Source organism: Podarcis filfolensis (assembly GCF_964270895.1).
Source record: "Podarcis filfolensis genome assembly, chromosome: 2".
In the NCBI taxonomy this organism is placed as follows: Eukaryota; Metazoa; Chordata; class Lepidosauria; order Squamata; family Lacertidae; genus Podarcis; species Podarcis filfolensis.
Window position 1 is genome coordinate 46,119,743 of NC_139605.1, and position 12,122 is coordinate 46,131,864.

The window sequence follows — 12,122 nt, forward strand, 5'->3', positions numbered from 1 at the left end:
GCATTGCCTGAAAATGATTAAATATACACATTCAACCTTAGACATTTTTGTAATATAATCATGATGAGATGGATGTATAAATTGGTAACAAGAGAAGGGAAAACTTATAAATGCAATACATCATCATCATCATCATAATTTAAAACAACAACAACAAAAGGCTCTGGAAGAAGAGCAGGGGGGCGTTGACAATGTCCATGTTTTTGTTTTCTCACCCAGCTGTCAAAGGAAAAGCCTCTACATCTGGGGATAGCATTTCCTTCTAATTCAAAGACAGCTATTGAGTTCATTGGGAGATGACCAGAGGCTCCCTGCTGCCCTAGGAATGTCTTTCAAGTAAAGTAGGCAGTGGCATCTGAGTTAAATTCTTATAAGCTCTGTTTTTACCCTAAATAAACTGTGTTTTATTTTGCTCTGTGAACCTTCCTCTTTCTGGGTACCAAAATAGAGTGATAGGGGAATAGGAAAGGGATGGAATATATAAGACCTTTTTCTAATGATGATGGTTGCCCTGGTTAGTCCACCTAATATGTTTCTAGCTTTAAAATTTCTGCACCTACTGTGCTTAAACACTCTAGTGCCTAACATTTTACTGAAAAGCAGGTGTTGCAGTTTTCTGTGAGAAACTGAAGCACCCCCAAATGTAGAGAGAGCTAAAAAGAAAGTGTGTTTGGGTTGTTAGCAGCTGATTATAGTTTTGTGGGTTTATTGGCATTTCTTTTTAATAGGAACCATGTGAGGGTCAACTCAAAGAGGTTGGTAAAAAAACAACAACACACATTGCTTAAAATGTATAGGCACATAACATTTTGAAGGTTTCTAATTTTGTGCTCTTTCCACTGAATTCAGTAGAGAATTGGATGTTAACTGCTCTTGAGCTGTGGTTGGCTGTAGTGCACATGTCCAAACACTGTTATTAAGACAAGTGGCTCTGAAGAACCCTTGGGAAGTCTGAACCCTGAAGGCTCTCCAAGCTATTGGTTCCAGACAAAACACAGTCCAACCACAAGAGGAAGATACTGATGTGTCTAGACTGGCTGCTTTCCTTTTTAACATGGCCTGCCACAGAAAACAGCCTGTGAATGTTCTGTGATCTGTCACTGATTTATCCTTCTTGCCTGATTTTCCCACACTTAAACTTGTATTTCTATAGCATCATATTATTTCCATAACTGGCTTAAACTTAATGATGTGTGATTAGAATTTGTTTCTTTTCCATACTACTGGATCGGTCTTTTATTCTTCCCCTTCTGTGATACTTGGAAGAGAGTGAGCAATCCAGAAGAAAGAGAACATGGAACAGAGAAAGGCACATGTAGTGGTTGTGCCCAAGTGGCAGCCATGACACCTACCTACAACATTTCATAGATTCTTGTAATTGCGAGCACAGTACCATTGTACATTGTTGAAGGCGGAACCTGCTATATATGGTATTTATTTATTTATTTGCTTACAGTGAGTACATGACAGTGGGGTCCCAGTGTTAAATGCAGATTTTTTATATTGGGACTGAGGAACTTGAGGTCCAGGAGCCAAATGCCAGAGGGTTCTCTATCTGAGCCTTAGATCTCTCCCCAGCCCACACCCTTCCCTGCTTCACACCACAACTGTTTGCCTGGTTGGAATATGTCCTGGAACCCTTAGTTCCACTTGCCTATCTTGATGGAGTGGGGCGTGTGAATGTATGTAGAAACTAGCCTACTGTACAAAGATAAAGTTTACATTTCTTGCTCTGCCCACTCTTGCCTTTTGCCTTGCCCATCACTGGCAGGTGAGCCTCAGAAGGTTGCCAGAAGGGAATGCAGTGCTTGGGCTGACTGAGGTTCCCCATTCCTGTTCTAGTTACTCGGATATTGCTTCATTGTTATGTATCTGGTCTGCAGAATATGCAAGGTATGTGTTAAATTCAAATTAATCTGGAAAAGCACTGAGGGTACAGTGAAGGCAATTCCCTACTTAAGATTCATCTAGATTTTAGAGTGATTCTTCAACCTTTTTCCTTCAACAACACTGGCATAAATATTTAATCTTGATGTTCTTATGTCCACATGGGTCTTTTCACTGCATGGACAAATTTCCATTGTGGACAGTGTTCTTTGAAACCAAATTCATAAATTCTTGGCTCTGACTTACCAGGTCCGGTGGAAGACTGAAGCTAAGGCCCTTTATTCTTCTTGTTGTTGTTTAGTCGTTTAGTCATGTCCGACTCTTCGTGACCCCATGGACCAGAGCACGCCAGGCACTCCTGTCTTCAGGCCCTTTATTAATAGCTGCTAAAGTTTTTACTGTATTTGGCCATAGTCATCCTGCCCCTTGTTGCATGTCTCCAACAATGAGAAGTCATGCTGATCTTCCTAAATTGATCTAAATACATATCCTCTAAGTGTCTGAAATACACACTGAGTTTTAAATGTGTACGCACTCCTGTTGTTTGTGTAGGGTGTCCTCAAGTATCACAGGGCGTTTCCTACTCCCAGAATGGTAGGACTCCAGCTGGAAAGTACATTTGGCACAAACAAACCGTAGTGTATTACAGCTTTAATAAATAGGTTTCTTCCCCTACCAGGTAATGTATTCCAAACTCATCCCCATACACTACTTTTCTTCTTTTTCTTTTTTAGATGCTCAAGTATGAAAGTCACAGCGTGTATAAGAACAACCCTTCTGCGTTCAGGGTATTTGCTCAGTGCTTAGCATTAGTAAGGATTACAAAACAGACACTGGCATGGATCATCTTGAAATAAGTCTGCTAAAATCACAGTTAAATTGTGTCATCAGCTGTTGAATGAACTCATTCCTCCAAGGGATGGAAATGTCATGGTAATAAAGCTGAAGATATTTACTGAGTGGTAGCTGGCACAGAGTCAAGAACAGGGCTAGATCAGAAATAATGAATACTCCTCAAAAACAACACCAACACAGGTGATTACAGAAGAATTACCTAAGATAAATTAACATACTAGAGGTCTTTCTCCACCTCTTCCCAATTTAAACTTGCATTAGGATTAGTAGATTTCCCGATTCCCTATTTTGCCCAATTAAAGTTACCCTCAGGTTTTCTATGCTTTTCATGTGCAGACCATGCCAGAATCAGAGTATAGGATTTCATTCCAACCCGTTAGCAAAATGGCTCAGATCTGTCGCAAAGGATTTATAGCCTGAACTAAATGATGAGGCCACTTTCTTCAGGCAATGTGCAGTTGCTAAAATGTGCATTAAGCTGAGGAACTGCCGGGTGCGGTTTCTTTTCCTTTTAATAGTTAACGGCATTTCCCTGCACTGTCTCATGCCCAGAACTATAAATTGGACAGGAAATGTCCTGAAGTAGAATCAATGATATCTGGTCCCTAAAAACTAGATTAGATTTATGAAATGTGCCTTTCCTCTTGAGAACTATGCTGCCTGTGATGCCACAGTCCTGCTCTGACTGAGGATGAGCAGAGACATATGGTTCCATTCTGTGAAGTTTTGAAGAACTAGGAATACAGCCATTCACTTGCCTGAACTCTGGAATTAAATTTGGAAGCTGGAATGCACCAAAGGTTTAGTGTAGTAGTGGAAATAGGGAATGGGAGGGTAGCCATGTTCTCCAGTCACTGCTGCATACTAACTAGCCCCATTAGAACTGACAGTTTTGTTGTTCTTGTAGAAAGGAGTAGCCTGGCAGTGCCTTCATGGGTACTTGTTCCAAGCAGAAGGAAACCAACCTTGAACTGACAGTTGGGAAAGTGAGGAGAGGTCAAGGGGAAGAAAAAGAGCCTTTGAATTCTGATACAGCTGGAATGTCAATCTGGAAGAGCGGTTGGGCGAGGGTTTGTGGTCACTGCTAGTTCCACTCCCAGCTGGATACTTAATCTTTGCAAGACTAGGGTGGCCATACACCAAGAATTTCCCAGACATATCTGGAATACCGCATCCATCAACAGCATCCAGGCAGAAATTGGATAAATGTTTTGGAAAATCTGGATGTATGGCACACCAAGTCAGCAGTGCTGATTTTGCCTTAAAATAGTTCAAAATGATGAAAAAGCTCAACAACTTTTCTGTCTTTTCACTGTTTGAAATATGACAACCCTATTTTATTAAAGATTTTCTTGTTTTACAGAAGTAAGTGTAATGTCTCTCGTATTTTTTCCATGTAACATATTTACAAATCCGTTTCATTTGTTGAGACATTAGGAGGAGGAAAAAAAAGTGGTGGAGGGGGGGAAGATGGGTGGGGTGGGGTCAGGAGGCGATGTTTCTATTATGCTTAATGTATGTAGGGTTTGGTGTCAGCGTTGCTTGTGCTGTTCACTTGATATGACAACCCTATTAACTAGTCACATGTATTCTATTTCTCCAGGGCTAAGTTGTTTAAAGCAGTTATGTGGGGAGCCCCAGATCTGTCTATCTGGCCCTCAGAAGTCTACCCACTCTTCCAAGGTTGCACCCCTCACTGCTCTCATTCATACATGCATTCTACATACAAAGAGCTTGCTGGAATATGTCCTTCAAGTTTAATAGAATCTTTTACATATGGAGGATAGAGAGGGGTGCAGGAATACCTGCAGAAACTAGTATATTGTACAAAGGCAAAATTTACAGCATTTTTGTAATTTACACCCATCTACCACTGTCATGCAGTCCTGCAGTTGCCCAGAAGGGAATGTGGCCCATCTATGCAGTAAGTGAAGAGTGTCCTTCTTTCTCATTTGACTCCCAGCTTTTGTCTGTGAAACTAGAGGTTCACTAACACAGGATAATCAGGTTTGTTAGGCAACAGTAGATCTGCAGGTAATTATTGTAATTTTAAGTTAGTCCTTTTACACCACCTGCCCTCTTGAAGGGTAGTTTATGATATATGTGCACAGCATATTTTGCAATGGAAAGAATTTCATTTAAATTTGTGACAGGCAGATAAATATTTAGTATCACATTATTGTATATTGAATGAGGCCCATTATTACTCTCTGCTACAAGTGTGTACCATCATTACTCAGCTCTGGAGTTTATGACTATGCTTTATAGGATGCATATTGAACATTCATCTTCACTTAGCCTCTGGCACTTATGAAAAATACCTTGTGCAGTAAGCTGACTCCCCCCCACCCCACCCTCAAGAGCCTGCTTCTCTGAATGAAGTTTAGAGTTGACTTTATGGGTGCAGGGTTTGTTGTTGTCACTGCTTTTTATATAAATAGTCAGAAAACTAGCTCCTGTTACTCATGGCTGTAGGAGCAGGATTCTGGGTTAGAGGGATATTTGCATATTGGCTACACTGATTTGTATATATGGTTGTATTTCATAGGCAGCAAACTAAAACCTAATTATACTTCCTGCATTTTGTGAAAATTACGCATTGAAGGGTTAGTGCAGAGGTTAATATTAACAGCACAATCCTATGTCCACTTGCCTGGGAGTAAGCACCATTGAATACCAGGGAACATACTACTAAGTAAGCACGTAGAAGAACGGGTAATCCTGTAAAAAGATTTACCGTATTTTTTGCACCATAGGGCGCACCGGACCATAGGGCGCACCTAGTTTTGGGAGGCGGAAAACAAGAAAAAATTATTCTGAACCCCAGAAGCCAGAACAGCAAGAGGGATCTGGCTTCTGGGATACCGTGTGGCTATTGTGGCTTCTGGGGTAACCGCGCCAAGCCTCTTCAGGGCAGCGGGATGAAGGCTCCCCCTGCCCAAAGAGGCTGCGCAGGGCTAAAGCAGAAGCCAGGACAGATGCGTCGCTGAAGGGGCACTGCGCCTTCTCTCTCTCTGCGCAGCGCCCCTCCTTCACAGGAGAGGTGCTGCGCAGAGAGGGAGAAGGTGCAGCGCCCTTCAGCGAAGCTGGAGAAGGAACAGAAGAAGACCCTTCTGTTCCTCCTCGGGCTTCGCTGGACAGGCGTGTCGCTGCGAAGCGGGAGGAGGAACAGAAGGAGACCCTTCTGTTCCTCCTCCGGCTTCCAGAACACGCGCGTCGCCGCGAAGCCAAGGAGCCTGCATTCGCTCCATAGGACACACACACATTTCCCCTTCATTTTTGGAGGGGAAAAAGTGCGTCCTATAAAGCGAAAAATACGGTATGTTCATCCTAGTAATTTTGGAGCACTCTATTACCGCCTGCCTTGCCCATCCCAGCCCCATCATTCTTACCTCTCGAGGTGCTTTTCAATGTTTAGCAGGGAATGCACAGCTGTCTGGACTGGGGGCAGGGCTGTGGAGTAGATGGAGGTGGCATTTTCAGTCTTGTCTGGAGTAGCAAAACATCCTGAATATTAACAGCAACCTAATCCAGAGGTGGGGATCCTGTTGCTCTCCAGGTGTTCCTATATTAACAGCTCCCATCATCCCTAACCACTGACCATACTGACCGGGCTTTATGGGAGTTGGGGTCCAACAATATCTGAAGGATGTGGTTCCAAAGTGTTACTTACCACAGACTGTAAAGCAGGGTGGTTATATGCCCCAATGAGGAGACACTGCCACCAGTAGATACTGTTACATTATTGGTTTTGATAAGTTAAACTGTTTTTTAAATCGTGCTTCTGCTGAACAATTCAGGTTCATTTATGGAAGAAAACGTGGAGAACAGGGTTTGCGGACTTTGATTTAAGTTGGACATTTCCACCCATTCTTACAGAAGTGTCACATTATAAGAATGTAGCTACCCTTTCCTTCAAATTAAAGGAAGCACCTTCTTGTTAATCCTGTAGGTATATTCTGTGCAGCTAGGATCAGTTGTGTCTCTTAGAACTTGAGCAGAACAGTTCTCTTGCCTAACTGAACACTGAGGAGCTATATTAAATGAAGACAAAACATAACAAACAAATGTCAAGATACTGATTTATAATAACAGTTAAAAATAATAATCTTAAATGACAAAGTGAGGAATTGATAGTTCAAGTCTGGCTCATGTACTGCAGCTATAAATATACATTTTCAACTCATCTTGCTTCAAATGGATTTTATTTTTATCCCATAATTTACCTAGCTTTGACATGGTTTTCGAGCAGTGTTTGTTCGCAGTATAATTAGCAATCAGACCTAAAGATCTAGGCAAAGTGAACTTCACTGCACAAGAATCACTTTTTCCTTATGATAAGGTCCGGCAAGACGGCACAACCATACAGTCTCTGTAGTTTACCTTCTCACAATCTTCACAGACCATTTCAAATATTAAGCCTGCCATTTTTTATTTTTGTAGGCACTCATTTGCTTACCTTCTGTTCCTGGCTCTATGAAAAGGAAGAAAAACATAATTAACTTTATATCTAAAATTATCATGAAATTAAACATTCCAATCACTGCAAAGATTTTAATGCCTGAATTAAGGTGTTTTGCGAGTGTTTGGGTTGCAGTGGGCGCTATTCACCTCCAGTGCAAAATTCTGGTTGTATTGTTTATGTTCTACACTTGTGGCTGGGAAAACCATGCAGATGGCTAGGGTATAAATAATAAATTATTATTATATTATTGTTTTGTTTAAACTACAGTAAGGCTACAATCCAAACACCTGTTAACTGGAAGTAAGCCCTATTGAATTCAATGAGATTTGCCTCTGAGTAGACACCATTAAGATTGCTTTCTAGGTGTCCCATTATGCCAGAACCTGTCTGTGAACAAACGCCAGCCTGAAAGCAAGATGAGCGCTGCAACCCCATAGTCGCCTTTGACTGGACTTAACCGCCCAGGGGTCCTTTACCTTTTACCTGTCTAGTTATGTAGTAAAAACCAAACACAACTGGACATATACATTAATCATCATGGATCTGGATGCCATTCTCTTCCTGTGATTGGCCGCTAGTATCAGCCAGACCTGATGTAATTGGAACCTGGACTTCTGATCTTGCCTGCTCAACAGCAGGTCAAGTCTCCACTTTCAGTAATGAAAGGAAACCTTCATAACAGTGTCTAGGTGTAACTACATGTGACCACAACATAAGAAACCTAACAATATTTGAGAATTATGGCTCTCTCTTTTTGATCAGGGAAAGGAGGATGGAATGTTTGATAACCCAAATAAAAGCGATGAACACTGAAAAGGAGACTTATGGGGTGGACTGTCTTGGAAATATTAGGCCAGGTACTTGGATTGTTTAGACTGTGATCACTTTGGAAACAGAAATGTGTCGGGGGGGATGCTGAGTATAAGAGATAGAGGAGGCTATATAGCCATGAAGTAAATGCATGAAGTACATCTCTAGGGATCTCACTACCATCTTAGTCCCCCCTCAACTTCCTTGTGGACTACATTATGCACCCTGCATGGACTGTCTTTGAAAACATTTAGTCTCAAGCTGGTTAAGAATCTTTCCATCCTCAAGGGAAGTGGCTTTGGTGTTTTGTTTTCTTTTTACCATCAAGAAATATGGACTACCTGACTCTTATGGTTGCAACACAACCAGAAATGTGAGTTAGATTCTAAATTTGCTCCTTCCAACCCAAATGTTTCTAAACTGCTGCCCATATTAGGTAGCCTACTTTGTTTACCAACACTATCCAAACAAATGGTTTATTTTTTTACCGTTGGCTTATGGCTAGAACAAAAACTGATGCAACACAATTTGATGTGTGCAGGACAGAACAGGAAACTAGAGAATCAAACACTCCCACCACAGAGGGAGGCAGTGCTCATTGTTCAAGACAATGCCTCTTACAAGAGAAATTGCTGTGTAGGACATATGAGTCCCCATTGTGATTATGAAAAATATTCTCTCCTCTAACTGCTGGTGCCTTGATACCGAAGGACACTTGATAAATATTATGTGGCACTGTGCTGTTGCTACACAATTGTAAACAGATCTAAGATTTATGGACAAAAAAAGCATTGATGGGATACCTCCCTAAAGTATAGTGTCCTTACCCCAAGACAGTGGAAATGGATCAGTTGCATGAACTAGCTGCATACTATGCATCTTTTTTTCCATATCAGTACTTATTTACAGGATTTATTTGTTGACCATTTGTGTTTTATGGTGTTTTAATGAATTTAGTCATATTTTTAATGAGATTGTTTAAAAACAGTCTTATGAATAAGTAAATAGTGTATATTACAGACGTTAGATGCCTGCCAAACTATAGGGCAAACCTGCAGCAAATTCAGTGCTCGCTGCATACAAATATATTTTATGACAGCTGCATAAATAGAAAATGAGAAAAACCTAAGAGTTCTGACCCAGCTCCTCTTCCCTTTCCCACCTTCCTTCCTTCCTCCCTCAACCAGCATTCTGTTTTACTTTAGTTTTCTTTTTATTGTTATTGTTATGGTTGTGTTTGTAGTGTTGATATAAACTGAAAACAAAATTCAGTGAAAATACTATTACTATACATAATAAAAAAGAAAGTATCACCCTTTATTGCTGACCAAAGCTGCTGCAGAGACCTCCATTCTGAGAGCTTCACTGGCTCATAGGTTTTCAGGCAAAGCTGAAGTTCTTCTATGATCCTTTCAATCGCAAAGTGCTCTGACCCAACCCACAGTCTTGGAAGAATGCCTGCGCTCACTTCAGTTTTCCGTGTTAGGAAGCCACTCTTTCTCCTGGGTGGCATCTCATCTTTGTGAAAGACAAGGAGGCTCACTAGGCTAGTTTCCTAGTTGCCTTTTATGAGTTAATCAAAGCATCCTTATTTTGAAAGGCTTTTGAAGAAGCTGGCTAATAAAATTTTATTGCTGCTGATTCTGCATTTTTATAGATTTTTAGCTTTCTGTTTGTTGTGGTTTCTTTTTTATATTTTTACTTCTTTGGGCTTTGAATTGTATTTGGAGTGATTTTTATGTGAACCTCCTGAGTGCAAAAGACATATATATATATATATCATATACATTCTTATAACCTATTTAACTTAATTTCCCACAACTGATAAGTTCAAATTTCCTTCTTGTGAAAATGTTTTGGTTGAGATTATTTTGGGGTGCAGAGGGGTAAATAAAAATAATGTGCAATGCAGGGACACACACAATTCATCTTTAAGAAGCAATAAGAGAAAATGTGCTGGTCAACGTTTTAAAGATTACAGATGAACAGAGAGGCTCTATGTCAAGGTGACATACTGTCATGAATTCATTGCACTGGCACAACGACGATGCATACCACTGGCATTACAGCACGTGAGGATAGGAAGCCTCAGTTCAAGAACAGCCCTGAAGCCACTGGAGCTGAGTGGAACCCACTGAGTTAAGAGGTTTCATTGAGGCCTGTTCAGTCAGAGATTCAAAAAGGAAGGTTGAAGGTGAATGGTCACTTGGATGAAAGACCTGTGGTTTGTCTAGAGTGAAACCAAGTGAAGCTGTCCATGTTTATGCAGTCTTTATCAACAGTCATTCAAAAATGTGTTTACTCTTAATGGAAAAGCCTAAGCTTTTGTGGAGGACAGTCAACAAGAAATCAGGTGCTGCAGGCTCCCTTTTCATGAGGGAGGTCTGCAGTTACACATCCTCACAGTGCAATGGTAGAAAGCTCCACTGCTGTCACTGTCCCACTGGTGGTCCTCTATATGTGAAGAAGCCACGAAGAAGGCATTCCGGGGGCAGGTTGGGGAAGGCCATGGATTTGCAGGATCCAGAGCCTTAATATTCCTTGGACATGTCTCTCCCCTCCCCCTGCACGCCATACGCCAGTCCAAAGCTGGTGTATGCATTTCGCTCCTACTGTGGTCAATGGAAGATAAAACGTAAAAGGAATCAAAACACAGGTCAAAAAGTTGCCTCCCCCTATCCAACGCAATACAGCTAGGTTCTCCCTGCAGCAGTGGCTGTGCCACAGCTCTCTCCTCATTCTGTAAATAAAGGTAACATATTGGCAATGACCTTAAAAAACCCCCAAAATATATTAGAAAATGTAAGTTTAGGAATGGGGAGTGAGGTATCTGTGTGTGTGGTGTTGGAGTGGTTAGGAAATGCTGATCACATACCTTATTTCTATCAAGCTGGCAAATAAATATTTGGAATCCCACATGCTGCAACAAGTGAATCTTGCCAAGCTAATATCTAATTTCGTCACTACTTGAAGCATCCATTCCAGGTATATCATGCCAAATGGACATTTTATATACGTACCTTTACAGGAGGGACAGTGCTGTCCTGTTCACTTTTGATATGACTGCTGACAGCAAGGCTTTTCCCTTTGCATTAGCTGACAATGTCAGTTTGCTTAATTATACAGAGCACCTGACTTTCGACCTTGAAAACTCTGATGCATTGCAACTTCCTGGCAAAAATCCAGCCTGAATCATCATCTCCAAATCCAGGCTTGGTGGCTTTGTCTCTGCAGTCATGGTCCATCTCTTCAAATCCCTCTGCTGTTTTGTTCATTCAGTCCATTGCCAAGGCAAGAAAATGGTCCAGCACATCCACTGCCACGCCTGCAAATATAAAGGAGAAATGGAACTGTGTGTCACCAGCATATTGCTGACAACATATACCCAAAATCCAGATGACCCCCACAGTTTCAGGTAGATGTTAAACAGCATGGGAGATAAAATCAGACCCTGCAGAACCCCACATTGAAGACTCCACAGGGCCAAAGAACACTCCCCAAACATCACCCTCTGGAAACATCCATCCAAGTAGGACCAGAACCACCACAAAGCGGTGCCACCCATTCCCAGCTCAGACAACCGCTCCAGAAGGCTACCATGACACTGAGAGGTCAAGGAGAATTAACAGGGAGAACTAACTAACTAACTAACTAACTAAATATAAAATAAAATACATTTGTTACTCCAGCTAATGAGATGTGAGTATACAAACAAGCTTCTGTACCTTTATCATTTCCTAGAATAGAAAATGTTACACATTTAGCAGCCTTTGCTGATAAAGTGGGCAGGGTCAATGGTCCAGCACAGGCACCTTATAAGCTCAAGTCCAATAGTGTTTTCCTTTTAAGAATCCAAAAGTGGGACAGGGGAGCACTTCATTATAAGCACATTTGTAACACATCATGACTTTCAGCTCGGAACCAATGAATGTTTTGTCTCACCTATAAAGTCACATTTTCAGCTTCTAAACTAAACTAAACTGATCTCATGAGATGCAAAACCAGAATGCTAATATTAAAAACAACAGCATGCTAATATAGGATAGAAATGCATTATTATGTATAACAACAGGAAGAAAGAAAAATATACAGTATGTTTCATTAA

General features: G+C 41.1%; 1 long non-coding RNA gene across 3 annotated transcripts in view; it reads right to left on the reverse strand.

Annotated features, from left to right (window-relative positions):
* Window positions 1-1,203: 1,203 nt before the first annotated feature.
* Window positions 1,204-12,122, reverse strand: part of LOC310757669 — a 56,121-nt gene continuing 45,202 nt past the window's right edge. The window contains exons 3-6 of one of the 3 annotated variants that reach the window (XR_014545386.1): window positions 11,034-11,342; window positions 6,676-10,757; window positions 6,135-6,195; window positions 1,204-2,493 (exon numbers count right to left, since the gene is read on the reverse strand). This is a non-coding gene — a long non-coding RNA (uncharacterized lncRNA). Of the gene's footprint in view, window positions 2,494-4,306; window positions 4,771-6,134; window positions 6,196-6,675; window positions 10,758-11,033; window positions 11,343-12,122 lie in introns of those variants that run through there. The other 2 variants (XR_014545387.1, XR_014545388.1) reach the window with 2 other exon arrangements.